General features: G+C 45.1%; 1 protein-coding gene across 1 annotated transcript in view; it reads left to right on the forward strand.

Annotated features, from left to right (window-relative positions):
- Positions 1–24,054, forward strand: part of Rbm20 (RNA binding motif protein 20) — a 193,929-nt gene extending 169,875 nt beyond the window's left edge. The window contains exon 15 of the mRNA XM_069987967.1: positions 23,835–24,054. The gene's annotated coding sequence lies outside the window, so the exon portion shown is untranslated. The remainder of the gene's footprint in view (positions 1–23,834) is intronic.
- Positions 24,055–24,420: the final 366 nt, after the last annotated feature.

The raw sequence follows: 24,420 nt of genomic DNA on the forward strand, positions 1-24,420 counted from the left end.
TGGCTGAGTCATATAAGGAAATGTTTGACGGAAAGCCCTGGGTGTGGAGAGCTACGCAGTAGGCAGGAAGCAGCGCAGTGTCTGCATGTCCCCTGGACGTCCTGCACCGGGGAGCTGAGCCAGATCCTGTAGCCCTGAGAAGGTCCATCAAAGAGAATACACTGGCAGAGGCAGCAATAGCTTCCTTAATAGTTTCCTCCAGTGGTACCCCACCTTTCAGACCTCTCCTTTTTGTCCTTTTTTCTTTCATTTGTTTCTTTTATTTTTTGATAGTGCTACGCACTGAACCTAGATCCCTGAACAAGCTACCCATACGGTCTATCACTGAGCCATATCTCCAGCCAAAGAGCCCCTGTTTTAAAATAACTCCTTCATCCTCTCAGTTATCAAATTAATCTTGTGGAGAGGAGGAAAAAAAAGACTATTTCATGGTGGAAGTTGTGATAAATGCTTTCCCACAGTCCTTTCTTCCTCTTGATTTCAGGAGGTATCAGGCTTTGTTCTATTCCGAGCAGTGATTTTGGTATATTCACTTTACATAAAATTGAGAACAGCAATGACTTCTTCCTCTAACCAGAGCAGCCACGGGTGCGGGCTGAGGGTGAATGCAAGACATTGACCCGAGAGACTCTGTCACAAGGAACTGTAACCACATCTGACCTAGCCTCACCCTTGATGTCCCTAGGCTGGGGTCCAGTAGAACTCACAGTGGGACGGTTTCAGAATGATCCCTCTCAGTGTGTGTGTGTGGGGGGGGAGGGCAGGGGAACGAAGTGAAGAGGAGGCTGTGGGGTTGAGAGAAGTGACATTTGAGAAGGTGGGCATTTTCCAACCACACAGAGGACGGAGGGCCTCCCCGGCTAACCACGTGTGCAGACATCGATGTCAAACGATATAAAGAACAGAATCCTTATTCCCCATGAGGCAGGTACCTTCAGACCCCACACGGGCTCTAGGGGCCTCAGGTTGATATTCCATGGGACAAGTTTGGAACAAAGGTGCCAGCAGACATAGGTTCTGCTGAAGCTATGAAGTGGGCCCAGGAAGGTCAGAAGGGAGCTGAGATACTTCCTTGAAGGTGGCCATGACTTAGGGGATAGCTCGCCCCTGAAAGCTACCTGTTGTTTCTAAGCACAGCCATGTAGACTGGGCAGGGACCGTGTGGATTTGTTATTCATTTTTCCCCCCCCTGCTCATATTGCACTTCTTGCCTCTTCACTCATGGAAGAAAGACAGACTATCTAGATCAACACTGACATTTTTTTCACTGAGGAAACTGAGGTACAGAAGGAATATCCTGAGGTACATGGTCCCCAGCAAGGAGGAGAGAACTGACAAGACCCTGCAAGAGACAAGAGTTAAAGCAAGTTGTGGAGATGAAGACAGGTCAGTTTGGACAAGTGTCACAAAGAAAGGTTGGGAGAAGCAAGACCCCATGGGCCCACAGCAGATTGTAAGAGGGTTTCAGAAAGGTTGTATCTTAAAGAGAAGACTCTGAAGATCATGACCCAGCCTCGGCTCTCCCCATGGAGGACCCTATAAGTTTTAACCCAGCATTCTGGTGACCAGCTAAGTCTCCTTTCTTCTATTTCTTAGAATAATTTGACCCTGGTGTCTTTATTACCATTGGAGACAATTCTGGAAATGGCGGTTTGGCCTCCTCACTCGGTCTTGCTGGGGAAATCCTGCCCTCTCCATCAGAGGCTGAAATTGTCCATTATCAGAGAGGCCGGAAGCTTTAGTCCTCAGCAAAGTGGGAACAGATCATATCGCCTCTCCCATGCCTCCCCACCCCCACCCCACCCAGCAGTGTCTCCATGGAAACCCAGATGGCCCAGTTCCCAAGCTAAGTAATGGTGCCCTTACTGGTAGCCTTTAACTGGACAACCAAAGCAGAGATAGTCCCTCAAAGAGGGAGATAAAGGAGGCTGCTTTCTGGTGAACCTCCATTTAAAATTCATCTGAGATTCTATATCTGTGTGTATATGTGTACATATATATATTTATATATATTTATTTTTATATAATTCCATTGGCATGACCCTTCACCAACCTCATGATTTGCACTTTGTATTCCTATGTGTGTCTCACACACAGTGCAGTATTAAACACAACCCAGAAAATATTGATTTCTTTTTTTAAAGCTTTTTTTTTTTCAGTTTTGTCAGCTATTTCGAAGCATCTCCCCAAAAAAGTTGCTCAAGAGCAGTGGTACCTTATACAGTAAAGTCATTTGTACCCAGAGTTACTATAACAGAAGGCTGTGTCATTTCCTTTTCATTTTAAACACCTGTATTAAAATCTATCCAGTCTATACTCCCAGAGAATTCGGTAAACTCAACGTTGGTGTGAGCGGCAGCCATTAGTGTCAGGATTTCCCATTCTTGGATGGTCCGAGGCAGTGATCTGTTAGATTATACTTGAACTGGACCAGATTTTTTTTTTGTAAGGTTATGAGAAAAGTAAAAAACAAAAAAATACTAGTTCAGTCTGAACTTGTAAAGTGTTGGAATTTGTCATAAATTGCCACCCGTTTTCCTGATCTGTACAACTGATTGCAAATTGTTTTTACAAAAGGAAAAAAAAGATTTTTAATAAAGACAATCTGAATACTTGTGAGTGAGTGGCCGTGTGTCAGCCATGGGTCTTTAAACATTTGGCCAGGGGTTGTCAGAATCCAGAGACTGGGATTCGATCCATCTCTGACTCTTGAGGGTGAGGAAGCTTTTTGTTCTGCCACAGGCCATTTAGATATTTACACATCATGTGTGGGCCAAACAAAATGATCAATGATCAATACAGGCAGACAGGCTGTGGGAAGCTACTAAGAAGCAGATGTGTCTGCCTCATCTGTACTAAATTATACCTCAGACCTTCTATGGCCCCAGGGCTGCAGGTTCCCCACCCCGTAAGGTTGCCCAGAGACAACCAAACAGCTTCCACAGCTTCCACTCTGGTTCTGAAATCAGATTCTCCAGGTGTAGCTCTGGGATGAGATTGAAGTGAAGGCTGTTGCCCCTTTCAGGCAACAGAAAATATTGATTTCTTTTTCAAATCTATCCAGTCTATACTCCCAAAGGATTTGGTAAACTTGATGTTAGTGTGAGCAGCAGCATTAGGATTAGGATTTCCCATTCATGGACAGTCCAAAGCAATAATCTATTAGATTATACTTGAACTGGACCAGGGAGGCTTCCTAGAACCCCCCAAACTTTGCTCTCTACGCTCTGGTCTTCTAGTGACTGAACTCAGTTGTCTTATACTAGGGTCAGTCTATCTTGTTGGTGACCATGAAGATCTGGAATAGGCTGATGCTGTGCTGGACACAGCAGGTCCGAGCAGAAGCCAACCTTGTTCCTGTTAGCAGCTTGTTGTCCTCAGGCCTGCTTTCTTTTTTTTTTTATTTTTTATTTTTTATTTTTTATTTTAATTTTTTTATTGTAAAGATTCTATACAGAGGGTTACAGTTACATGAGTGGGGTAATGAGTACACTTCCTCTTGAACATTGTTACCCCCTCCATTGTTTTCTCCCTACCATCCCCTCCCTCCCTCCCTTCCCCAAGGTTCTTTTTTTTTTTTTTTTTTGATTGTGATTAAGTGATTACTTAATTTCCGGAAATTCACAGTATTGTGGAATAATGATTCAGGCCTGCTTTCTTGAACATAAAAGTGAGCTGTGATATTCATCACCTGCAGAGTTAACTGCTGCTGAGTGCATTTGGCATGTTGCAAAACACCAACTCTGTTCTTGCAAACTGTGCTCTGCAGCAGCCCTCCACATTGCAGGAATTTCTTTTTGTGTGTGTGTGGGAGGGTCCGGTCGTGGGGCCTGAACTCTGGCCCTGGGCACTGTCCCTGAGCTCTTCAGCCCAAGGCTAGTGCTCTACCACTTAAGCCACAGCGCCACTTCCGACTTTTTTCTTTTTGCTTATGTGGTGCTGAGGAATCCAACCCAGGGCCTCGTACATGCAAGGCAAGCGCTCTACCACTGAGCCACCTTCCCAGCCCTGCGGGAGTTTCTTCAAGCAAAACAATATCTGTCTCCTGGACTCAGCTGGCCAGTTCTTTGAATGTCCTGGAACCTTCTTCTGGCCCTATCCTCTTGTTGGTAATGAGGAGGGGCTGGGCAGGCTAGACCTAGAGGGCAGAATTGGCCTGTCTATAATTACTAGAAACAGATTATAGATGTGAAGAAATTCCTGTTGAGCCTGTTACCGCTCCCCAATCCCCACCCCATGGTGGCCATCATGAGGTTGAGCTCAGGTCTCCAGCTCCCATCTAAGAGGATGAGAAACATCCTTTCCCACAGCTGCCATCTGCAATCTGGATGTATGCTGCATCCCCTGTCCCAGCATGTTGGTGTAGGCAGCACAACCCTGGAAAACACCACCCACACTGCAAGCTGGCAGCCCCAGTTGCTGTGCAGTGGAGAGGGCCTGCCTGGGATTTCCCTGAGATACAGTTGTTTCCCCTTTCCTGGATGTTCCTGTTTGTTCTCCGTTGGCCCTGTGGAGCCCATAGCCTGGCTCTGAGTCAGTCCTCTGGGTTGGAGCACTGACCTTCAGATACCCTCCCTGGACCCAGGCATCTCCCCAGGGGGCAGCTCAAGACTGCCCCTGCCTGAATCTACCATGACCCACACTGGGGATGCTCCTCATGGTACCCAATCAGATCAGGCTACTTGGACATTGATCTTGACTCCACTCTGGCCCAAGATCTCTATGCCTATTTGGACATCAGTAGCAAGTGTGGGTGTTTACCTATGCAGAGGTGGGGACATCTGGGCTTATCCAGACAGAACCCACATTCTCTTTCTGCACTGTGATGGCCCTATGAAGGTACTTGCATCCATTAGAAATCCAAGCCTGTAAGAATAGGATGATCCCAGAGCCCTCCAAGTCTCCATCCTTCATTTTTAAAGACAAGCTGTTATTTGTTTCCCAGGCTGGCCTTGGACTCCTAAGCTCAAGCCTATCCTTTGCCTGAACCTCTTGAGTTCTGGGACTATAGGCTCGTGCCTTGGTGCTAGATTTATTCTTCCTTTTGCAAGAGAAAAAGCAGCGAAGGGTAGTGACTTGCTGAGGGCAAGCCAGCTTATTACCCTAAACCTGCTGGGCACTATCCCAGGGCCATATGAGGAGTTACTTCAATTGGATTAGGTCATGAATTATCCAGGTCTAGTTTTAGTTAAAGTTTGGTACCTGGCAAGGGGATCAAGACCAGTCATTACTCTTCCTGCTCTGTGTGCCTCAGAATCACCCAGAGTACTTACAAGAAATACAGATACCTGGCTTCCTCCCATGGAGAGGCTGGGCCTTGGGAGGGCCTGGACATCTGCATTTGAACAAACCTTTGGGGCATCCGATATAGGTGTGTACATGGATCACACTGAGCAGTACTACCTAGATGACAAGTGGGGCCTTCCACAACAACTCCTACAATTGAGCAGGTGTTTATTTTACTGAGAGTACCTACAGGAGAGAGATGAATGGTCTCAAGCATTCAAGATAGAGGGGACAGAGAAAATGGACCAACCTTGTCATGGCAGACAGAGACGGTGGAAGATGGCTGGGGAGGTAGGAGGTTCATTTGGGGTTGGGCAGGGATGTGGTGGCAGGATTTGCTTGGGCAAAGTCTTGGCTTCTAGGGCTGCCTAGTGGATGGAATTTCATGGTCCTTGGGAAGGCTCCTCAAGAGCAGATGAAACTGTATCCCTGTGTGCGGAGATCTGCACAGCCACCAGTCCTCTGGAACATTGCAGGGATGGGGAATAGGGGTGTCACTAGTACCATGCCATTGTCAGGGTACCTGAGGGTCCATACCTACTTTCTCTCTGCCCTCCATCAGCCACAACTAAGACCATCCCCAGCCACCCCCTGGATGTACTCTGCATTGACACTGTTCCTTGGCTCCTCACAATGCTATGAGGCAGGGTCTGCTATTTCTGCCTCTACTCATACCTGAGGAAGTCAGGCTCACAGTGGTTTGTAAGATTCAGATGGAAAGAGCTGCTCAATAGGCAGGAGGGCTGTATTCAAACCAGGGTCCATATAACTCAAACCATGCTCCCAACCACTCACTTTCTCCGCCCTGCCTTGTTCAGTCCTGGGTAATCCTTTGTTTCTGCCTCTAGCTACTGGGTACACCAAGGGTAGCCTAACATAGCTCTTCAAGAATTCCAGAAATAAGTCTTTGTAATTCCTTGTCTCCTAGAAAATAGATCAAAAACAAAACAACAAAAAAAGGTCCCACCCACAGGGGAAACAGGAAGGAAGGCCAAAGGAGAAGGGGGCAAAGGAGTACTTCCTGCTGCTCAGCCAAGGAGCTGAGTCTCCAGGGGGAGGGGGAGAAAAGGGAAAGCACCTTGCTCTCTGGGGGGCTTGGGGTCTAGGGGCATGATCAAAGGGGATTTATCATAGCCCTAAATGCCAGTGCTTTGCACTTCTTTTTGCCAGTCATAGGGCTTGAACTCAGGGCCTGGGCACTGTCCCTGAGGTTTTTTTGCGGGGGGTCAAGACTAGCACTCTACCACTTCTGGTTTTATGGTGGTTAGTGAAGATAAGAGTCTCATAGACTTTCCTGCCCAGGCTGGCTTCAAACCATGATCCTTAGATCTCAGCCTCCTGAATAGCTAGGATTACAGGCATGAGTCATCAGTGCCTAGCTGGCTATGTACTTTTGATCTCTCCTTCCAGAGTGAAACGTGATTGTGTCTTTACCTGCTACCTCTTTCCAAGGAGTCAAGGTAAGGTACAACACAGGCAGATGAGAGCAGACAGAGCTAACAGAAAATCCTCTCTGACTGCCCCCCACCCCCAAGTGTCTCTGTTCTTCTACTGTGTCCCAGGGGGTTTTACCGGCTACTCCAGACATGCATACAGAGACTCTTCTTTTATGGTCTCCTCATATGGCCCTGTGACTTGTTTATAGAAGCACCTCCACAGCAGTCATTGAGTCTACCAGGGCAGATAGCATGTCCTGCTGCTGTGCACCCACCACTGGGCCAGGGTGAATGAACATTGGTTGGAGGACTAAGCAACCCCATTATTCATCCCCCACACATACTGAAGCCACAGGAGCCTGAGCCCCAGGACAATGTCCAATCACCAGGCTGGCCTAACTGCCTAGCTATAGAAGCAAGATAAGCCTTCAGAGCAGGGCCAAGGAGCACCCCACCCATCCACCCACCCCCTTTCTTGCCTTACCTGGCCCTCTGATTGAACCCAGGGCTGGGAGGTGGCTCTGACACAATTAGTTATATAGTTCTTCTTGTGTTGACCCAAACTTAGCCAGATTCTTCTTAGCCACAGAGCCTGGCCTCCTGTAAGCTTCATCTCCTTGGCTTCAGGGAGGAGGCATCCCCTCCCCAAACCTGTATGTTTTCCTCAGCTTCTCCACCTAGCCTGGCCCACCCAGTTCCCTGGGACCTTCCCAGGCTAAGCTGGGAACAAAGCAGGGTTTATGACAGTTGTGTCAACACTGGGAGATGACCTTGGTTCACCCCACACCTTAGAAACCACACCTGCCTGCCTGATGCCTACACCTCCCCTGGAAGGTCTGCAGGGAGCTCCTGGCAACCCCTTCTCCCAGTATACCGAAGGCGTGAGGACAGGTGGATAGGGCGAGGAGTCACTCAGTGGAAGAGTCTGGGAAGAGAGCCACCTGGGTCTACATGGACTGGACTGGCCAGATGATTAATAATTAAACTTGATCTGTCCCCATCTACACTTCCTCTGCAGCCAGGAATGAGCAGACAGCATTGCTAAGGAGTCTCTGATGCTAGCCAGGGCCCAGATCTGAATGCCCTCAAGGAACCAGGCATCTAGATTCAAGGCCTATCGCCCACCTGCCAAAGGTTGTCCCCACCTACTCCCAAAGAAAGCCTTTCTTCATTTCTTTCATCTGCAGCCTCTGAGCTCTGAGCAGCCATTGCTGCCTGTTGTGAGGTAGGATTTGCAGATTATGTGAAATGTGAGCTGCACCTGTGTGCATGCATGAGTTCCTGCGGAGCTCTTGCTGATCATAGCCACCCTTTCTCATTTGTACTCCCACTACCAGTCACCCTGCAAAGGTCAGGGCACATTCAGCATGCCTTATACTGGAGTCTTGCCTGATATTGGCCCTGGAACAGCACTGAGTGGAAAGACAAGAGTCTGTCAGCCGGGCTACAGCCTACCCCCATCATCTGGGGCGGCCTAAGTTCTCCCAAGGTCCTTTCTGCAGCCCCGAGACCCCTGACACTCCAGCTGCTCCAGGAGGAGCAGAGCCCAAACTCCAGGGGATATAGCTACATGGCCAAATTTTGTTCCTTCTGCAGACTCATTCTCCCAGCTTTTTATTTTCTACAAGGTTCTAGGGAAGCATGGTTTCCCATACGCTGCTCTCCTGCCACCCTCCTACTGCTCTATATTCCCCCAGAATGAGGAGGCCTTCTTCATCTAGTAGAGGCTCCTCTCTTTTTCCCTGCTGTCCAACCTTTTGTAGGTAGTTTTTATCTGGTGGATAATCAAAACAGGCTAAGAGCACTTCTGCTCTGGGAGGAGAGCCCCCTCCATCCCTCACCCCCTTGCCGCCCCCCACCCACCCCCATCCTCCACCCCTGCCAGGCTCTCTGCAGTCTGTCTTCCCATCTGGTCAGCACAAGGGAGTCAGGATCCTGTCCTTCCTCTTTTACTGATTGGCTGGACAATCTGAAGGTCTCTGTCCCTGGAAAAGTAAGTCATCCTGGCCCCCACCTTCCTCCCTCCTGGTGTTGTGATGGGAGATCGCAGAGAAGGGTCTTGGCCTAGGGTTTTGGCATATGTGCAAGTATGTGTGTGTTTGTGCATGAGTGTGTGTGTGTGTGTGCGCGCGCGCACGTGTGCACACTTGCCTCTGGAAAGCAGCTGTCAGCACTGAAGGTTTTATAAGACTTCCCAGCAGGCCCATCAAAAATAATGTTTAATTCTCGTCCATCTGGCTCTTGATGTGGCAAAGTGTACATACCTCCTTCTGCCTGTAACCCTCATTCCAGCCCAGCCATTTTTCCTCTGAGACTATCTGTAGCCTCTTTTCCTCCTTCTCTGCGAAGGACAATTCTATCTTCTAAGCATTCCTCCCTCTCTCTCTCTCACCCCCCCCCTCTTAACTAAGTAAAGCAAGCCAACAGCAAGGTTGGGGAGGAACCAGAGGAGTGGGCTAGAAATGTCCACTGAAGATGGCTGAGGTTAGTCCCTAAAGAGTAGAGGGAAAAGAGAGAGTAGAAGAGAGTGGAAGAAAACAAACATTCTGTCTAGGGAAGATTACAGGTTAGGTTTGTTGTGTTTTGATGGAGAGTTACGGATGCAGAGAGACTTCTGAGCAGCTAGGAAGGATTAGAAAGTCAGAAACTTAAAGAAGCTAAAGTAGGAATTTAAAGACTATTGCTAAGGGTTACAGATCTGATCTGATTTCATGTCCTTTGAGAAATCCATAATAGTTTTTATCTGCTATAAGACAGCATTGATTTATTAATTATAAATCTTATCTTTATGTTTTGAACAACTATAAAAGACAGTAACAGACAAGCTCCTATTGCATAAATCATTTGTTAGGAATAGGAATGGTTTGAAGAATATGAAAATATGGCGGAAAATCATATTTATTAAAACATATGAGCTAGGCATGGTGGTGCATACTTGTAAGATCAGCTACTCCTGGAGGCAGCAGGATCTTAAGTTCAAAGCCAGTTTGGGGTAAAGTTAGTGAGACCCTATCTCCAAAAGCAAAATAGAAAAAAGGGCTAGGTATGTATCTCAAGGGGTAGCGTACTTCACTCGCAAGTGCAAGTGCCTGGTTCACTCCTCAGTGACACATACACACAGAATAAAGTACTGTGAGTTTAGCTTCTTTAAAATCCAATAATGTGCTGGGGCTGGATTGTGTGGGGCTCTTAAATTAATTCAGACCTTACACGTATCTATGCCGCTGCTTCCTTTGTGATACCTCTTCTGTGAATCTAGTGCATGGGAGGCACAGGGCCTCATTCACTGCTACATTGTATGGAGTAATGATGCACAATGCAGCTAAGTCCTCTCCAAAAGTCTCCATAGATATATACATATATTTTAATTTAATGACTATCTGAAAAATAGATGCACGTGCTCATGCAAACAGCCTCCTGACCACGCCACAGTTGGGACATCTGGATGGTCACAATGACCTGATTTCATTCCTCCTGTACATGTTTGGTTTGTGATGGCATCCATGCCACTATTGTCTCAACTGCTCTAATTATTCCAGACTCTTGAGGGAACTCAGCACACAAAGGATGCATTTGTGCATGAAGAAGTGGGGGTGGTTTCAGTGGGTTTAAGGAAGAAATGTAGTAGAAATTGAGAGCCTGGGAACAGATCATACTTGTGTGAAAGGAAGAAAGGAGGTTTTGAGGCAGAATCTTCAGGGCCCACCATGATTTAAGGGATGCCCAAAGAAGCAGCCAGAAAGTAAGAAGGAACCTTGGAAAGCATCAAGGAAACCAAGGGAGTATTTCAAGGGAGAGGAAGTTTAGGCATCAGAATAGAATGTTTTTGATAAGTTGTTGCAGGAGCTGAATTCCTCAGTGATTCTGAACGTAGGCAAGTAGAGGATGTAGATGTGAAATGGTAAAAGTGAAAAAACACAGGCAAGTAGAGTTGCATTTGGGGGAATGCATCTTGAAAATTGTTGTGTCTGTGTGACAGAGCCCATTTTCCTCAACATACAGATGCTCTTGAGAGACACTCTGACCTCCCTCTTGTCCCACTGACAACCCTTCTCATCAAGACCTATTGGGTTCCAATTCCTGAGCCAAGCTGAGAACCTGGGGTCTGGCAGTCTCGGGCCTGCCTTCTGAGGCTTCAGGAGCTGGTATTCTTATGGGCAGGCTCACTGGGAACCTTTTCCTCCATTTTAATTCCCTCTCCTGCCTGGTACAGGCTTCAGGGATGGGCCCTGTCCCTAGCCCAGGCACTTATTACCAGTTTATGTCATTGAACCGCATGGAAATTGGTTTTACTTGTGCAATAGCCCTTCCTTCTTCCTGGAAGAAAATCACCACTAAGGAGGACCTATTTCCTGTAACTTGAATTGGATAATCTCTTCCATTCCTCTTAGAGAGGTGATGGATCCAGACCTGAGTAGTCATTACTTTATTCCCTTAGTTATAGCAACTGACTTAGGGAGAGCAACATGATCCAAATTGGCCTACCAAAAAAAAATTCCCTGAGGGTTTTACAGAACCTTCAAAAAAGACAGACTCTAATCTGAGCTCTAAGTCAGTGGTTCTCCAGGTATGGATTTACAGATCTCTGCAGGATACCCAAACTACTTTTTTTTCAGTCATACTGAGATTTTATTTTGTCTTTTCCACTCTGTTGACATTCTCACTGATGATGCAAAAAAAAATCATGAATAAAAATATTGGCAACTTTACCCTTCTGTAGGAAAAAGTGCTGGAAGGCAAGAAGCTGGAGTCTCTTTCAAAAATGGTGGGGTATGACTGTGTTTCCTTTCTTGGTCAGACTTGGCTCAGGAATTGGAAGTTTTGCCCTGTAGTTGCAGAGGTCATATCTAATGGTACACAACTTCAGGGTACCCCAGACATATGTCCATATGAGTGATCTCATTAGAGTTGTGCGCCACCTCCACAACCCTCCCCAGGAGTCCTTAAATTATGTTCCATATGCCAAGATGCAATGCTTAAAAGAATGTCAAAGTTAAATAAGTTTGGGAAGGTTGTCTCCTGTATGTCCCTGTTTGGGAGATTCTCAGTTTGCTCCAAGTTCTCATAAGAAAGTACCCCAATCATTTCTTTCTGTGCTCAACTATTTCACTGGGAAAGCATTTAAATTCCAGGAAAACTTATGCTATGGAATATTAGGCTTTAGAAAAGTTTCTTGAATAGTGAGTTGTCTCTCTGTATCCATTAGTTCTACACCTCCAGGTGTGACCAATTGTGGATCAAAAAATATCTAGAAAAGAATTGTATCTGTTAACAATATTTGCTGACTTTTTTCTTGTTATTATTCTCAGAATGATATATGTCCAAAGTAAAACCATTATTTCCATGACATTTGCATTGTATCAGGCATCATCAGTAACTAAAAGATGATTTAAAGTATATAAGAGTATGTATATAGGTTATGCATAAATTCTATGCTGTTTTACATCAAGGATTTAAGCATTTGTAGGTTTTTATCCATAGGATCCTGGAATCAATGCCATATGGATAGTGAGAGATGAATGTACCATAACCTCCATAAGAGCCGTGACTGAGCCTTATTTTCTATGTACTTCTAAGGCCTGGTATGTGTCTAGCCCATTATAGTCCCTTGACATTTTGTTGAATAAATTAATGAGTCAATGATTGAGGCTTTCATGAGTCCCTGATTGCCTTGGTATTCTCTACATTACAAAAATAAAAATAAAAAGTGAGGACTTTACAGTACACTCTTTATGTTGTTTTGCCAGCATTGAATTCTTTGCTGTAGTCAGTTGTCTTCCCAAAATGATACGTTTTTCAGGATGCAGTGAAGATTTTAGGCATTTAAATTTGTTCCCTCTGTTCAGGGTTGGCCAAGCACAACTGTTTCCCATTATCCTAGCCTCTTGGAGGCCTCCCCTCTCTGTGTGGTTTAGGCTGAAGAAGAACCACAAGCAAGCCCTTCCCAGTGGTTTTTGTGTCGTTGACAAAGAGCTAAAGCCACCCTTGGAAAAGGAAGATCCCACAGAGGCTCTGTCCCTACTGCAATTCAAGGGTGGTTGAGCAATAACGAACCTCCGGGGACTGCTTCCTCAGGAGCTGCTAGGCTTAGCCTTGCTTCTCGCTTTTAGAAAGTTTGAGTACGTGCAGACTTTGGGGCACAGAAACAAAAGAAGGGCTGAGACTATCTTACTCTGTATTATCCTGGAAAGGTTGAGAAACTATAGCCTCAAGTCAAATCCAGCCCACTGTACGTGAAAAATCATTTTTTAAAAGAAGACTATTTTAAGGTATGTGCTAATTAGGTGAAATTCAGCTGTCGCTTTTGAAGATGAAATACATAGCATCTTTTTACACATCAGCATATGCAGATGAACGTTTGTCATGGACTTGGATGACAGAAGGCACTTAAAAATTCCAACTTAACAAAAATAAAATGTTATTCCTCCAAAAGTAATTTCATTCTTCTCATTGGGAGATCTGTATGACCCATGAGCTGAACTCTATTATTATCCTATCTTGAACTTCATCAATAAAAGTCTCATAGAAAGTTTTTTCTTTTGCTTCTAAAGAACTTTAATTTTAACCTCTTTACCCCAAAGCCTAAAAATGTTTATTAGCTGATTGTTTTGAGGAACACTCTGCCAACTCCTGCTCAAGTGAGTTATCTGCCATGACTTAAGCTGTCATTTGCAGCATAGGAGAAGGAAGTCTAAGTGGATTCATCCAGTATTTACTTTGTCACCAGGTTCTTCCAAGAGCCCTCTGTATACCAGGCACAAGTAAACAACTGGTAGACAAAGCACAATGAAGACACTCAGAGAACAGAATTAGGATCCAGACAGGTCACTGGAAATTGACCTGCCCACAAGTAGGATAGGATGGGTGATGTGACAAAGTGACCTCTAACAGCTTTGGAACTTGAAATGTGTTTACTTGTCAGGGAGCATGGCTGCCAAGAAGAGTTCTGGGAGGGCATATAAGGAAGATAGAATCAGGTGAGCAGCATGAGACTGGGCTGTGGAGAAGCCAATTCGGAAATGCCAACCAGGATAGGGTGGTGCTGGCATATTGGTTCAGGCAGGAGGCCAGCATCAGCACAAGTAGCACATGAAAATGAAGGAGATGTGAGGCCCAGGGCAAAGCTGCCTGATGGATGGTCTCTTACCCATTGCCTAGAGAGGGGAGCTAAAGTGGCTCTTTAGCCTGTCTGGGCTCCAAGATTTAGCATGTGTGCAGTACGGCCTTCTCAGTATTTATCAGCATGGCCATATTCTTTCTGGTTAGGAATTTGTCTTTTTTATGGCTGAGGTGTTCAGAGCAATGCATCAATGATGTCCTTGGGCCCAGAAACAGACTGCATTATCTTTATAGACCTTCCAGTTAAGGAAATGGTCCAAGGGGGAAACAGGTGTCGCAGTGTGCTGAAGCCACGGCACCTTTGGTTTGAGGCTGTGTCTGTGTGTGACCCAGATTCCTGGTGGTCTCCAGATTGGCAGGTAGCCAACCTTTCCTAGACTCTAGCTTTTTCTCAAGAGCAAAGTAGCTCAGGTACCATCTGGGTACCTCAGTGACTACCTCCAGCCCCTACTAGAAAATTCTAAGGCTCACAAAAGGACCACAGGTTGGAAGTAGAGCACCTGCCCAGAACATTCTGAAACTTACCCCTTGCCCCTCCACCCAAGAAATAGTTCTAAGACTCTCTGCACAGAACCCAGGAAGAATCCTGATCTCAGAATCCTACAACATTTTTCTCCCCCCCTCTCTCTCTCCTTCTCCCTCTCTCTCTCCCTCCCCGACTTCTGTCTCTGGTCTATTTTTTGGTGGGTTTAAATTAAGCGCCTTGCACTTTCCAGGCAAGCATTCTACTTGAGCCATGCCTGCATCTGTTTTTGCTATGGTTATTTTTTAGAGTCTCTCTCACTTTTTGGGGGGGGGGGTTCTGGCCTGTTTTGGTCCATCCTCTTATTTTACACTCCCCACTACAGCGGGGATGACAGGCATGTATCACCACACCAAGCTTTTTCTGTTGAGATAGAGTCTCTTGAACATTTTTTGCCTCAAATCTCTATCCTTTCCATCTCTCCCTATTGAGTTGCTAGGATTACAGGTGCAAGCCGCTGACACCTGTGACACAAATCGGGGCTTGTAGGCCAGATGACCCTCACTGGGAATGCTGGTTCTGCTCTCTGTGGCAGCTTTGTTATTTGACCTTGGAGAATGACAGCTTCTCTAAGCTTCAATAAACTATATGAAATGTTGAGATAAAGACTTGGCCTATAAAAAGCTATGTGACAAGAAAAGCAAACTCCTCTTCTTCACCAGCTAAATCCTCCTCTCCAGGCTTGCTTCATTAGTACTTTATTTTCTAAAGTTAATATGACACCAATATATGTGTACACACTTTTATAAACCAAATATCAGTGTAAATATTGCTTTATTTCTATCCAATGACCTATGAATCATTTCAAGTCAACACATTTAAAATATTGAATACTGTTTCCTCTTATGGGAATATGGTACTTAATACAATCTATTGATATTTAGCTTGATTCAAATATTTTTTGATTATAAACTTTGCTGCAATGGACATGCATGTTTATGAATCTGTTATTATTTAATCCCTTTAAAGTAGAATTGCTGGGTCAAAAGGTATATATATCTGTGTAAAATTCCAGTAGACTCAGCCAAATCATCTTCCCTCCCAAAGTGGGATGAATATGGATACCTGTATTTACAGTATATAAGTACTCATTTCCATATATTCTTGCAAACACTAGCTTCTATTAATTTTTACATTTTTCTATTTCCCAGACAACAGTGAATTTGAACATCTTTTTATGTTCATTGGCCATCTGCCTTTTCTTCTCTGATTTCTTTGCTTATATTGCTTGCCTATCTTTCTGTTTGTACGTTCAAATTGTTCTTACTTGCAGTCACTCTTTGTACATGAAGCTTGCACATCTGACAGCAGAGAAAAAAGTCTGTGTTTTGAAGCACTCAGGGATGGGCAAGAGTCAGAGTCTGAAGCAGGTACTGGAGTCAGAGGCCTGTGTTTGACTTGGGGCTTAGTCCTCCATGTGTTGCAAATATTTCTCCCATTAAATTTTTTTATTGTCTTTAAGAAGTTGTACAAAGAAGCTGCCAGTCAACAAAACAATTGTGAATACAGAGAATCAGCCTTCTCAGCCCGCCCCCCAACCCACCCCTTCTCTCATCTTTCTTAATTTTGTAGGATATTTATTGGGGATTTTTTTTTTGCCATTTAACAAAGCAGTTTACGAATACAGTGGATCTCGATTTGTGTCACCCCTCACCCATTTGTTTTTTAACTTTATGCTGCTTTTCATCTGGTATGTGTTCAAAATGTTCCAGTATTCAAATCTATCATTTTTTTTTCTTGATGGTTTCTGGGTTTCCGGTCTTACTTAAGCAGTCTCCTTATCCTGATGTTGCACAATAATGCTTTGATGCCTACTTACATGTCTATCTTTACTCTTTTAGGAATGTGTATTTGGAGTAGATGAGGAATTCATATTCCTAGCTTACTGTGTCTCTGAGGCTTGCTTGTGAGTGAGCTTGGGGAATACTAATTTTTTTTTCAAAAGGTGAGTGTGTGATGGGGTCTAGATAGGTGGCTCAGTGATAGAGTGCTTGCCTTGCATGCATGAGGCCGTGGGTTCAATTCCTCAGCACCACCTAAGCAGAAAAAGCCGGAAGGGTTGCTGTGGCTCAAGTGGTAGAGCGTTAGCCTTGAGCTGAAGAGCTGAGGGACAGCTCCCAGGCCCAGAGTTCAGGCCCCACGACTGACAAAATAAAAAAGGTGTGTGATCTCAATGTATTCATTTGTATAACCAATTGACAACTTCAATACTACCTATTAACAAAATGCTAATACTGGTTATTTATGTATTATGTGAATGTTTCTAAATTTTCTCCCTTTTTAATTTGCATTTCCTTCCTTCCTTTCTTTCTTTCTTCCTTCCTTCCTTCCTTTTCTTTCTTCTTTTTGCCAGTCCTGGGGCTTGAACTCAGGGCCTGGGCACTGTCCCCGAGCTTCTTGCTCAAGGCTAGCACTCTACCACTTGAGCCACAGTGCCACTTCTGGCTTTTTCTGTTTATATGGTACTGGGGAGTCAAAACTGGGGCTTCATGCATGCTAAGCAAGCACTCTACCACTAAGCCGCATTCCCAGCTCAGGAGGGACGCTTTTTACCCACGACCTCGTTTTAGTCTGGGCAGATGTTTTCTTGCAAAGCAATGAGGCTGTAGCTTTTGAGGGCAGCCCCATCTGCTTGGTGTTTGTGGCTTTCAAGTACAGAGCCTGAGAAGCAGCCGAGATATGGGGTTCAATTGGTTACAGTTCTACAAACCCACAGTGTTCACACAGACGGAGAAACAACAGCTCAACTCATTGAACTAGGATGTTAATTCTGGCCCCAATTTTTATTTGCTGATATCCTCCCTCTGCCTCCTCCCACAGTGGGTCAAGCCACACTTGTTAGGGAAAGTTCACACTCTAATCCCAAATGAATGCCAAATGAACTTACACCCCAGGCCAACTCATGAGCCAACATATTTATTTGGATCATTTTTGGTCAGTTTTCCAAAACAACTCGATACTTAATGTGATTACCCATCACCCCAGGAGTGATTAACTTGGATCCTGTCTGATATCTTTTCAGCAGCATCTGTCTCTCTGTTGTTTGGCTTGATCCTTGCGCCAAACTGGAATATTCAGGGACCCAGCCTAGCTGTGCCCTCCTGAACACATGTGGAAAATGAAGGCTTTTTTAAAATGTATGGCATATTCGAGAGTTACCCTATTAAGTACCAACTTTTTTTTTTTTTTTTTGTCGGTCATGGGGCTTGAACTCTGGGCCTGGGCGCTGTCCCTCAGCTCTTCAGCTCAAGGTGAGGCTCTACCACTTGAGCTACAGCGCCACTTCCGGTTTTCTGGTGATTTATTGGAGATAGGAGTCTCACGGTCTCTCCTGCCCGGGCTGGCTTTGAACCGTGATCCTCAGATCTCAGCCTCCAGAGTAGCTAGGATTACAGGCGTGAGCCACCAGCGCCCGGCTCCAACTTTTTTTTTAACTTGATACATTTAGATTTTTTTTTTCTAAAATAATATTCAGTACAATTCTGTCTTGCTGAACTGGTTACAGAGTGCAGCTATTTTGAAATGTCCTGGGAACGCTCTTGTATCATTCTGGGCTCGGTCCGTGCGCCTGCTGATGGCCTCCGAGTTATCAACATGTGCAAACCTGTTTGCCTTCATGCTAAGTGGCCCCTGTTGCTTTAAAGATCTCTGGCCTGTAGTTTTTCTTTCCCTTTCCCTGTTCCCCTGTTTGCCTTTGTTTGTTTGCTTTGATCCCTAATCAGTAATATTTATCTCTAGCAGCCAACTGGCCCTGCTGAGCACTTGTTTGTCATCTACAATGAGAAGCCAGAAAACTAAGCACATTCTCAATGTGTAAACTAAGAAAATCCTGCAGAACAAAAAGTCCTTGTCAAGAAAACCTCCAGGGCAAGATTCAAGGGGCCTTTCTCAAGGAGAGAGGTGGCAGGTGGAGTTGTCTGCTGCCTTTACATAGGTCTTTTGGGGTTTTCTTCCTGCCTTCTACCTCGCTGACATGTCCCTGCACTAGTCCCACTTTCCAGAAGAAGGCAGTGATGCCAATTAGACAAACCTTTGTCAAGGGCACACAGGCTGCAAGTGCAAATCAACATACTAAAACATGGGTGTCTTCCTCAGCTCTTTGGTCCTGTGAGTTTGGTCTTGATTAACTCAGAGGGGACACTTGACTGAGACAGAGCTCTCCAGGGCCCCCTTGGATTTTTCTCCAAAGCATGGGCTGGCTATAGACTGGTGTCTCTCTGGGAGGCTTAACCTACTCAACCATGTACCTGGATCCCTTCTGTGAGTGAAGCAGAGCCCTTCATCATCAGGAATTAAGAGTTTGGCAAATAGATGTGTTTTGTTGCAGCTGAGTCCTGCAGGGGATTGTTCAAGCTTATCTTCTCTAGATAGCAATGTGCTGAGGATTGCACAATTCTGACCCAGATTGGAATCAGCTGCAAAACACTTCATCTTGAACACATGCATACCTACATAGGCGCGGGTGCACGTGCGTGCATGCACACACACATACACACACACACATACACACACACACACACACACACACACACACACACACACACACACACACACACACACACAACTAGAGCCAGCCTCTGCTCACTAACTATCCTGGCCCTAGCAGGCTGACACCTTCCCAGAATGCTGAGACCTACACCAAGGCGAGCTGCTGGTGCAGTAAAGCTCCAAGGAACTCTATGTACTGAGAGACAACTATGCCCATGAGCTGGATGTCTGTCTCCTGTCCCATATATCTGATTCTTCCTTTTTTTGTGCAGGAAAATGGCCGGGGGAGAGGGCAGAGGCAAGAGAAAGGGAAAGACATCAGGCTTCAGAATAGTCCTGGTCAGGAACAAGCAGTAGGCTAGGACCACAGCACATGTTATGTAAATCCTGAGCTATTTCATTCAGGGAACAAAGCCCTTTGGAGAATAGTCTTTTTCTTTTCCTTTACAGTCTGGCTATTCCAGATGGCAGAGAACTAACAAACGGCTCCAACCATCATGACTCCGGCCTGCCAACCGTCGTTCTTCTAACGTCTCAACTATCTCCAAAGCCCCTGGAGCCCAATGCTCTGCTATCCAGACTCACCCTCTCTCTGCTCTCAATCTTCATAGTCCTGGTCCCTCTTCCCCTTCACCCCCCCCCCCATTCCCTGGCTCCTCCCCTCATGTATTTATCGCTTTTTACCACATATAATGGTTTTTTTGGGGGGTAGTATCTTTCCTGTGGGTCTAATCTATATGTTCCTTAGGGCAGGGCCTCAGCTTTTTTATCTTTGTGCCCTGAGGTCTTAATGTGTCATGTATTGTGGAATGCTCGATAAAATTTGCTGCAGAAAACCAGGAACACTTCCCCTCCCACAGGGCTCACCCTGAAACAAAACATCCAGATTTCCTACTGCACTCATGAGCACCAAGGATTCCTCTACCTCAGCCTGTCCAGAGACCACTTCAGACAAAAAAAAAAATCTCAAGCATGTGGTCCAACTCTTTCCTTCCAGAAACAAGGAGACTGAAAGAGGAGCAATGGACTATGGACAATGTTTGTTAGCTTCATTTATAGCTGAAGGGAACAAGGTTCTGGCAGTCGAAGCCATTTTCCTGCAGTGAGACAAATAGAGGTGGGATTTAAACCAAAGTCTGCTGGACACAGACGCTCATTTTTCTGTTTTGAAGGAGTTCACAGCCCCAGCTTCTGAAGATCTAGTTGCTCTGTTGGTTTCCCAGAAAAGGGCTTTAGCTGGCCAGGCCAGTGAAGGTTTGGGCTCTGAGGCAGGCAGCAGCTGGCTCCAGTCCATTCTCTGCTGGAGAAGCTGTTTACAAACTCTGCCTGCCTGAGGCCTGGCAGCCTAGCTACTGCAGCTGGGTCTTTTCATAGAAGACCCGTAAAGCAGGTATTCGAACTTCACACAGAGCCTTTGTCCATGGGGCATGGTGTTATCCAGTGAGGAGTTTGTATTGGCCCTGCTGTCTGGGGCAAGGGAAGTGGAGGCCTCTAGCCTTCTGCCAGCAGGGCTTTGCTCCAAGAGGGCAAAGTGGGAGGAGTAGGTGCCTGGGCCAAGTGAACCCAAGTGGAAACTTGGGAGAGTCCCTGGGAAGTACTCAGGCCAGTGGATAAAGCATGGTGAAAACATGAGCTAGGGTTTGTATCACAAAGCTGCAGTAGGCAGTGGACGACTCAGACCAATGGATCATTTAGGTTCAATTCCCAATCCTGCTGTGACAGCTTGTGAGGCCTTGGGCAATAGTTTGACTTTTCTGAGTCTCAGTTTCCTCATTTGTTGTGCAAGGGGGTCATTGCTGGGAGCGATGAGGGCATGAAACTTGGAGTATAATGGGGGTGGAGTGGTCACTCAATAAATGGCTGAGCCGCTCTGAATTTTTGTAAGCATTCCTTTCATTTTCAGATTTGTGAACTTATGAAAGGGCCAGGGAATACCCACGCAATGGTGTTGAATGACTATGGATTGGGAAAAGGAAACAACCCTCTCCTTCCTGCCCTCCCTCCCCCAAGTAGACCCACATTTAAAGGAACTCTGGGCTAGAAACAGTTGGTGCAGGGGACCATCTGTTCCTAGTTAGGGAGCAGCCAATGGAAGAACTGTATAGGGTTGTTGCTTCTTAAATATTCTCAGCTGAACACATATATGGGGAGTATTGTGTAATATATGTATGTGAGGTATATGTATATGTGGGATGTGTGTGTATGTGTGTGTATGTGTGTGTGTGATTTGTTTGTGTGCAGTATAGCTGTAGTATGATTGTGGAGACTTTATCTTTTACATGTCTAATAGTGTTCAGCAGTGAGGAAAGGAAGGAAACATTTACTATGTGGATGCTTGATCCTGTAGCACATGTACTTTTCTGTCACTGTCCAAATGGCTTCCAGATAAGGAGACGATGGTGGGGTCCTAGATCTTCCTGATACAGCAGGCGTTGTGGGCTTGATCTTGTAAGAAAATACTCCAAATGCAGTTAGTGTTTTGTCCTCTGCGTTGATCTCTGCAGCATTAATAGCTGTGCTTTGCTCTGGCTCTTAGATCTACAATTTCCTGTGTAGCTCGTTGCCACCCTGTTTTTATTTTTGTGCTTCCTTTGAACCAGACCTCACCCCAGTGAAACCTCACCTCACCGAGGGAAGGGGGCTGGCCCCTGGCCGAGGTACGCACCTGCTATTCCACCTGGGGAGTGTGTGAGGGGCCCTGGGGAGTTCCAGCTCCTTCCATTTCTGGGGAATGGGGAGGGTGGGGGGAGAGAGGGGGTTAGGAACTGGCCAAGTTCCCCTCCTGGCATGTTCAGGACATAGTCAGGTTTCAGCTGCGAGCACTGAGAGTTGCTTGTTATGGTTTATTCTTCTGAGCAGCTCCTTGCAGGCCCAGCAAATGACAAGCAGGTGTCTGCAGGGCCTAACCAGGAAGTGAAACTCCAAGACAGTCCAAGACAGGCTCATGACAGAAAATAGAAATTTGATTAGTTCCTTTATTCTTGCAGCAAACATTTATTAGCAAGCACCTACATTGTACCAAGTTCAGGAGCAAGTTTTTTCCTTATCACAAGCTACAGGCCAGCTTTTTTGTGAAAACAAAAAGCTGAGCCTGGGAGATCAGCCTGAGGACAGAGAAATAGAAGCAATAGCAGAAGGAACTCTTCTCTGGCCTGGGAAAATCTCACAGGGGGCATTGTTATCCAAGTCTGAGGGACCAGTCAGAACTCAAGCAGTAAAAACAATATTAATAACAATCAAAACATTATCATTATTGATCAGATGCTGACAATATGTTAAGCACCCTGCTAAGTACAAACATTATTTCATTTGAATAGCAGCCCTAGTATAACAGGCGGTGTAATTATTCTCAGTTTACAAGTGAGGAACTGAAGGTCTGGGAATGTGAAGTGATTTGCTTAAACCTGACACAGGGTTTGTTGAGTCCAGGCTTTCAACATAAGGCAAAGTTCAGCCAGGAGGATATAACTAGGCTTTGCTACATTGTTTAGATTTCATGGGGTACTAGGGAGCAAAAGGATGAGAAGGTGGATTTGCTTTATATAAGATTCCTTATATAAAGTAGGAAGCTACAAACAGCACAATCTGCATGGATACCACGAGGTCACCAATGCTGCCACAGTGATGGCTGAGAAGAAGCCTGCCAGAGAGCATGTTCCAACTTACCTCTGGCTGTCTTCCCTGAAGCCCTTCAGCCTCTTTATAAGATCTTTATAAGATGCTTTATAAGATCTTCTTCATGCTCTGCCTGCAGAAATTTTATAGCACGTAGGACACAAGAGGCACATAGAGCCTTAATGCATCTCCCTAGGCTACTTCCCCACTAATTGTGCAAGAGCTTGAGACACTTCAGAGGTGGTACTTAGTGTTCCCAGGCCTGGTGTTCTGGGAGAAGTTACTGTCAGGGGCATTATCTACTCAAACACCTTTGAGAAGGGAATAGAGTCAGCACTCCTTTCCTCTCCCAAAGAATAACGATATTTTTGAGAATAAATTTTGGTCCTTTGAAAAAAAATCATTTGCTCTTTCAGGTCATGTGATCATGCTTGGTAACATTTGGTTGGGTTTGAAGAGGTGACATCATTTCTAAAAAGATCAGCTCCATCAGTCACGTGGCCAATAGTCTGCTGTCTTTTTGTTTGCTGTGGTCAATGGCTTTGGGCTCACTACGACGTGTTTTTCTCATGGTGATAAAACTGACCTAACTTTATAGTGTTGGTTCCATTTATTTCTACTGTGTTGTCATTGTCTTATCTCTCCAAAGTCTTCTTAAGAGAAGGTTAACTTATAAGTAGATCACTATACTACACAGTCTCTTGGATGAAAAAAAATGATATAATTATAGAAAGAGGCTATAAGCAGAATCTTAGACCCCCTAGCCAACTCACAGATTATATTGGATATATCCTGGTCCCAAAAAGAATCTGGGAGGCCTTTTACATTCCACAACTTCAGAATAATCAGCAAGAAGGCCACACATGCAATTGGGCACAGAATGAGGACTGGAAACCAAGACTATTAGTTTCGATCCTATTTTACTGAATCAGTGTTTTCTAACCTACATTCCAAAAGGTATGACTAGACACTTTGCACAAAAGACTGTCATGGTTAAGTAAGTTCAGCAAACATTGTGTTAGAGAAAAATCACATGGGCTTATGTGTGACATTGTAATTTTCCACTTGGGATAAAATAAACAGTTTTCCTAAACTGCATTTTAGCACCTTTTTTTGTGGTAGAAATCTGTGGAACATATTTTTGGAGACATCCCATAATACTTCCTCTCCTGACAAGGTCCAAGAGTTCTTAATGATGAATTCATGGTGACAGGGTATCAGGGTATGAATTTTGTTTAGGAAAAATAGGGAGAAATTCAGCTTATTTTTCTGGCCTATTGAGGTAGAGGTAATGGGATATAGATGTCACACCTGGCCAGGTAACCATTGTAGTAACCTAACGTGTCATTTCAATCTCTGGTTTTTAGGATCACTGCTCTCCTAAAAGTCAATTTTGTTTTGTTTTCCTGTTGTGGTTACCTTGAAGATGTTCTGATTCTGCACCTGGCTTGGCATACAGAGGGATGTCAAGCCTCAGACCTACTCTGAACACAAGCCCAAATGCAATCATGTGCTATTTTCCACAAGTTCTGGATCCTTCTGGGGGTGGGGGGAGATGTGACTCTTTTTGATGTCTTATGAAAAAAGTTATGTACCTGCTATGACATCAACTGCATGTTCGTAATAAAACTTGTGTAAAATTTTAGGATGTTCTTGTACTCTTTGAAGCTTAGCAATAAATCACTGGCTTAAGATTCATTGCCTTCAAAGGGAACTTTCCAAAAACAACACACACACACACACACACACACACACACACACACACACACACACACACACACACACACACACACACACACACACACACACACACACAGAAATGGTAGTAAGATTTTGCTGCCTCTTCAGCAGTTATTATTTTGTGGCGTGTTGCCTGCTAGTTCCTGTTTCTATGACAGCTTTGTCAATCATGTTGAATGGCTGCAGCCATAACTCTGTTGATGCTCAGTTGCA

This window comes from Dipodomys merriami, unplaced genomic scaffold (assembly GCF_024711535.1).
Source record: "Dipodomys merriami isolate MVZ:Mamm:240054 unplaced genomic scaffold, mDipMer1.0.p SCAF_35, whole genome shotgun sequence".
NCBI classification, from domain to species: Eukaryota; Metazoa; Chordata; class Mammalia; order Rodentia; family Heteromyidae; genus Dipodomys; species Dipodomys merriami.